Below are 6,000 nucleotides of genomic sequence, written 5' to 3'. Positions count from 1 at the left end.
GTTGGGGGTGGTCTTTAATTTTTGCCTCTCATATCGTAGGTTTTATAGACTAGTTCAGTTAGGTCATGTCAGATGTTTAGAGTCGTATAGCCAGCATTGGCTCGGTACTTGATATATTTTCAAATTATTTTCGCATCATGATAAAAACAGTATTTTCAGTAGCTCCTCGGAATTCTCAAGCTCAATAAGGGCATGGTGAAGCTAAGTCTGGTAATGCAGGCGAATGTCAAAACCGTTAGTATGCTTTAGCAGGTCATCATGATATAGAGGCACGTGCAGATATTGTCACAGGTACATTAACAGTTTTCACTTTAGACGTTTATGCTCTTATTGACCCAGGATCCACCTTATCTTATGTAACCCCTTTATTACTAAGAAATTTGGGATAGAACTAGAAAAGTTGCATGAACCCTTTGAGGTGTCCACTCCAGTTGGAGAGTCAGTTATAGCTAGACGCATTTATAGGGGTTGCCCAGTTTTAGTCTATCACCGCAGAACCATAGCCGACTTAGTAGAGTTGGAAATGGTATACTTTGATGTAATCATGGGTATGGATTAGTTGGCTTCATGTTATGCCACAGTAGGTTATAGAACCAATAGTAAGATTTGAGTTTCCAAATAAACCAGTCATAGAATGGAAGGGCAATTCAGTAGTACCCAGGGGTAGATTTATCTCCTATCTCAGAGCTAAAAAGATGATTTCCAAGGGGTATATCTATCACTTAGTCCGAGTCAGGGATAGAGATACCCAGACCCCAAATCTCCAGTCCGTACCAGTCGTTAATGAGTTTTCAAAAGTCTTTCCAGAAGATCTTCCCGGAGTTCCTCCCGACAGGAAGATAGACTTTGGAATTGATTAATTTCCCGGCACTGAGCCGATATCTATTCCGCCATACAGAATGACTCCACCAGAGTTAAAAGAGTTAAAAGCCCAGTTGAAAGATCTTCTTGACAAGGGATTTATTAAGCCAAGTGTCTCACCTTGGGGCGCACCAATCTTGTTTGTCTGAAATAAAGATGAATCCTTACGCATGTGTATTGACTACCGTCAGTTGAACAAAGTCACCATTAAGAACAAGTATCCTATTGTTACACCCCGCACTTTCAGTGTTACAACCCGTACCTCGGAGAAGCACTGGTTAAATTTGAATATAAGTATGTCGAACGATGGCTAGGTAAAACAACTTTGGAGTGTGAGGAACGAAGCATTATTAAGTATATTATTTAAGTAAAGGATGAATTACGATCTCGTAAGTCGTAATCGAGAAGGACAATCTTGAAACACAAGAACATAACCATTATCAAGTATAATAAATGATAAATATCATGTAGGGGGAGTTTTGGAAGATTCCAAGACCAAGCAAATCAAAGAAAATAAGTTTGTCAAAATTTGGAACAAGTTGGCAGAATTAAGGACAGAATTTTGGGTCAACTTTGGAGGGGTATATCTCCAGGTATATGAGGAGTTTTAAAGAGTTTCAAATCTTAAAATGAAGTTCGTCGAGTCTAGTTTCCAACGCAACAAACCGCTCATCGATACGGCGTCGGAGTAGAGAATTATGGACGTTACAAATTCAGCTGACAGAACAGAGACAGCGCTGCTACAGTGCTACTACAGTGATACAGTGATGCCGACTTTGGCATCCTATATAAGGGGCAAAACCCCATTTTTTCTTCACAAAAAAATTTCCCAAATGCTCTAGAAAATTCAGCCACATATGAGAGCTTATATATCACATAAAAGCGAGGATTTTGAGAGATTTCAAGTTACGAAGTATTAATCGAGGTCCGGACAACGCGTAGTCACGATTATAGTTTTGTCTTGAGGCGGAATTGTCTTGGATTCAAAGTAAATATTGAACATATTGCTGCTCTTAAAATAATAAGGTATGAACCTCTCTTTATTAATAGTAATTTCAGTTTATTTACGGAGATAAAGTTATTACATAGTCGTATAATAAGTTGGATAGTTGAGAAACTTGAAAAACATCGTGTGAGATGTTTTATGGAGCCTATTGGTGTTGATAATGTTGTTGTGATGTTGGTATTGTTGTTGGTTATTGGATTGTGATTTTGGGCTAGGCATATAAACAAGGGAGATGCTTCCCGAATTTCGACAGAATCTAAAAGGATTTTAATAAAAAGGTTTGAGGAAAGTGCATGATGACGAGCCTAACAATAGTATGAATGGTTTTATATGTAGATTGCGAGTCAGGAAGTAAGTTGGAAGTCGAGAAATTATCTACCAGGTATGTTAAGGCTAGTCCCTTTCTTCTAAAGGCATGATTCCTTTCTTATGAAGCCAATAGGTGTTTTCCAAATGTCCCATGATCCCTCTATGTGAATCCATAAATGTTTTCCAAGAATATTCTTATTCTCAAAAGCTAGATATTCGTGATTCATAGAGTTCTTATGATGCTAAAGATAAACATGTTTTATGATGACGATGATCCTATTTCTAGAAACTCCTATGTTATAATTCCCTACATATGTTTCATAACCTCCTTACTTCCAAAAGTTAGAGTTCATAATTCAAAGGCATGACTTCTTCCTTGATAATCCATAAATGTTTTCCAAAATGTCCCTATTTTCCGAGTCAAAGATTTATGATTCTATAAGATTTTATGACAACAACAACAACGGACATGTTTTTACAATGTTAATGACGATGCTAAAGATGAAAATGTTTCTATCATGATTACGACGATGATGATGATTTCATGTTTAAAAATCCCAAGCTTATGATTTCAATGTGAATATGAGAATGTTGAGTTATTTTCGTGATTTTCTTGATTTTTATTCATTGTTGTTGATCTCGCCTTATAGTAATTATTCCTTCAAGGTGAGATAGAGCGGTGATGATTATTCCATAATATAATCGGAGGTCACGCGACCTTACGTCACTTCGATGTATTTATAGCTTTTATTTGGCTCTCACGCATGCTTTATATATATGTATGCATTTTCTCACACCGTGCCGCGCTATAGTCGGCCGGCCATGGCACGTAGATGTGCACACCCTTTGCAGTGGGCATGTTATGATATTGCCCCGGACATAAGCTAATGATGATAACACCGAGCCATAATGGCCGGGCATGATACTATATATATGACACCGAGCCTTAATGGCCGGGCATGATACTATATATATGACACCGAGCCTTAATGGCCGGGCATGATACTATGTATATGTATAGAAATGTTTTAAAAAAAAAGCTAAGTATGCATGACATCCACCTTATGAGGCATCCAGATGTACAGGTTATCTCTCTTATTCCATATTACCTTCCATATCTATATTATGTTGTTATTCATGCCTTACATACTCAGTACATTATTCGTATTGACGTCCCTTCTTGTGGACGCTGCGCTCATGCCCGCAGGTAGGTAGGGAGATGGATCAGACCCGTAGGTGTTCTATCAGCGGATTCTCACGAGCACTCCACTTACTTCGGAGCTGCAGTCTATTTGGTATTGTCCTTATGATCATTGTATTCTATGTAGAGGCTCGTAGACGTGTGTGTACAGTTAGATGTTTTATAGCTCCACCGGTTCATATTGTTGTATAATATCTTGGTGGCCTTGTCGGCCTTATTTTGAGCTCTTGATACTTTACTGTTAGTCTTGCTAGCTTTATGATATACGTTATGTTGTGGCGACCTTGTCGGTCCGCATATGAACATATGTGTTGAATGATCGGATATTCCTAGGCCTTTTTACGCGTGCAGGTGTTTTTTGAGTTATGATTTATAATGTTCAAAGTAACGGATAAGTCAGGTGGTTCCCGGCCTACGGGTAGGAGCCCGTCATACTCCTGGTAGGGGTGTGACACCTATTCCCAAAATAGATAATTTATTTGACCAACTTCAGGGTGCCCAGTGTTATTCCAAGATTGACCTCAGATCAGGATATATACCATCAGTTAAAGGTTAAGGAAGCTGATATTTCAAAGATCGCTTTCAGAACCCGTTATGGTCATTTTGAATTTCTTGTCATGTCATTTGGGTTGACAAATGCACCAACTACTTTCATGGACCTTATGAATAGAGTCGTCAAACCTTATCTTGATTTATTCGTCATTGTGTTTATTGATTATATTTTGGTGTATTCCTGCAGTGAGACTGAACATACAGAACATCTCATAATAGTGTTGCAAACACTTCAAGATCATGAGCTTTATGCTAAATTTTCAAAGTGTGAATTTTAGTTTAAGTCAGTGGCATTTCTCGGCCACGTGATTTCAGGGAAGGTGTGAAAGTTGATTCGCAGAAGATAGATGCAGTAAAGAATTGGCCCAGACCCACCTCAGTTTCCGATATAAGAAGTTTCTTGGGTCTGCCAGGCTATTATAGACATTTTGTAGAGGAATTTTCCTCTATCTCAACTCCATTGACTAAGTTGACTCAGAAAAAGGTCAAATTTCAATGGTCAGATGTGTATGAGCAAAGTTTTGAAGAGTTGAAGAAGAGGTTAACTTCTGCTCCAGTTCTGACGCTACCAGAGGTAATGGAAGGGTTCGTAGTGCATTGTGATGCTTCGGTAATTGGTCTCGGATGTGTCTTAATGCAACATGGTAAGGTTGTAGCTTATGCATCCCGACAGCTTAAGGCTCATGGAAAGAATTATCCGACTCATGACTTGAAATTAGCAGTTGTGGTTTTTGCACTTAAGATATGGCGTCATTATTTGTATGGAGTGCATGTTGATATTTTTGCAGATCATAAAATCCTGCAGTATATTTTCAAGCAAAGAGAGTTGAATCTTAGACAGTGAAGATGGCTCGAATTGCTCAAAGATTATGATGTAGATATCCTCTATCATCCAGGGAAGGAGAATGGTTGTAGCCAATGCTCTTAGTCAGTGTTTCATGGGAAGTGTAGCTCACGTTGAGGCAGACAAGAGGATTATGACCAAAGATGTTCACCACTTATCTAACCTAGGAGTTCGACTCTTGGATTCCGAAGATGGTGGAGTTGTTATTCAGAACAAGGCTCATTCCTCCCTAGTGGCCGAAGTGAAGGAGAAACAGTTTAGTGATCCCTACTTATTGCAACTGAAAGAGGGGATTCACAAGCATAAGACAACGGCTTTCGAACAAGGGGGAGATGATGGTACCTTGAGGTACCAAGGCAGATTATGTGTCCCAGATGTTGATGAGCTTAGAGAGAGGATTATGTCAGAAGCTCACGATTTCAGGTATTCCATCCATCCAGGTTCGATAAAGATGTATCATGACCTTAAGAAAATTTATTGGTAGAATGATATGAAAAAGAATGTAGCAGATTTTGTGGCTAAGTGTCCGAATTGTCAGCAAGTGAAAGCCAAGCACCAGAGGCTTGGTGGGTTGGCTCATAATATTGATATTTCGGTTTGGAAATAGGAGATGATAAACATGGACTTCATAATAGGTCTACCTCACTCATCGTGAAGACATAACTCGATTTGGGTAATAATGGACTAACTTACCAAGTCAGCACACTTCTTGCAAGTTAAGACCACATATTCGGCAGAAAACTATGCCAAGTTATATATCCATGAAATTGTCAGATTGCATGGGACCCCAGTGTCCATTATTTCAGATCGTGGTGCTCAGTTCACAGCATTTTAGAAGGGATTAGGTACCAAGGTAAACCTCAGTACAGCTTTCCATCCACTAACAGATGGCTAGGCAAAGCGTACTAGTCAGACTCTTGAGGACATGTTGAGAGCATGTGTCCTAGATTTTAAAGGTAATTGGGATGATCATTTGCTCTAATTGAATTTTCTTATAATAACAGTTATCATGCTAGTATCAAGATGGCACCGTTTGAAGCTCTGTATGGGAGAAGGTGTAGATCACCCATAGGTTGGTTTGAAGTTAGTGAAGCAGAGTTGTTTGGACCAGATTTGGTCTTTCATGCCATGGAGAAAGTCAAGCTGATTCAAAAGCGTTTGAGAATGGCGCAGAGTCGCCAGAAGTCTTATATAGATGTGCGACGTAGAGACTTAGAGTTTCAAGTT

The sequence above is a fragment of the Lycium ferocissimum genome, chromosome 12 (assembly GCF_029784015.1).
Source record: "Lycium ferocissimum isolate CSIRO_LF1 chromosome 12, AGI_CSIRO_Lferr_CH_V1, whole genome shotgun sequence".
In the NCBI taxonomy this organism is placed as follows: domain Eukaryota; kingdom Viridiplantae; phylum Streptophyta; class Magnoliopsida; order Solanales; family Solanaceae; genus Lycium; species Lycium ferocissimum.
The sequence above is the reverse complement of the archived record's forward strand: the minus strand, read 5'-3'. Positions refer to the sequence as shown.